The sequence below is a fragment of the Cariama cristata genome, unplaced genomic scaffold, assembly GCF_000690535.1.
Source record: "Cariama cristata isolate BGI_N322 unplaced genomic scaffold, ASM69053v1 scaffold36227, whole genome shotgun sequence".
Taxonomy (NCBI): Eukaryota; Metazoa; Chordata; class Aves; order Cariamiformes; family Cariamidae; genus Cariama; species Cariama cristata.
This window is the reverse complement of record NW_009626616.1, coordinates 31,083-31,769: the sequence shown is the minus strand read 5'-3', so window position 1 is coordinate 31,769 and position 687 is coordinate 31,083. Positions and strand designations below refer to the sequence as shown.

Below are 687 nucleotides of genomic sequence, written 5' to 3'. Positions count from 1 at the left end.
GGGTGCCTGAAGCACAAACCAGCTCTAAGATCAGCTCCAGGAGCCCAGCTGTAGCTTCAGATGGATGCTGAAGGTGCCGTTTGATTTTTATTTATTTATTTTTCCCTGGGGGGGTGGACGTGAGTTCTGGCCAGTCTCTTGGCATTTTCCCAGAGAGAACTCACCTTGGGTGCTTTCATCTGAGTTTCATGCATACTGAAGTACGAAATCAGCTGCTAGCGCGCGCGCATGTGTGTGTGTTTGCATGCGAGGAAGATGAGGTAAAATGGAAAGTTGCAATTACAATTAGATTTTCATGAAGCACCTCTTGAATGTCTAATAACAACTGGTTATTTCAAAGATACTTACCGAGGCTTAGCAATCATCTAATTTGACTTATCACCTCAATACCCGATTTAATCATCAACCTGCATTTAATAACCGCAGTGACTTCCTGAACATAGAAGAAATATAACAGATAATGAGAATAGCGATAATTGTGATTATTGTTGGAAATTTAAATAGTCAAACCAGATCTGAAACTTTTATCTGCCTTGAATGAACCGATGATTGCTCTGAGCTGCCTGCAGCGTGTCTATTTTGGTAGAGGCTTGGTCAGCTGGCGATAATCATCTTTAATAATCTATTAACAAAAGTTAATAATCTTTTGCTTTTCAGCCGTATGTTAATTGATGCCAGGGGGATGAT

The 687-nt window shown here is 40.6% G+C and overlaps 1 protein-coding gene across 1 annotated transcript in view; it reads left to right on the top strand.

Annotated features, from left to right (window-relative positions):
* LOC104164690 (nuclear receptor corepressor 2-like) overlaps positions 1 to 687 on the top strand; it is a gene marked incomplete at both ends in the record, with an annotated part of 27,988 nt that overhangs the window by 192 nt on the left and 27,109 nt on the right. The gene's annotated exons all lie outside the window — the stretch shown is intronic.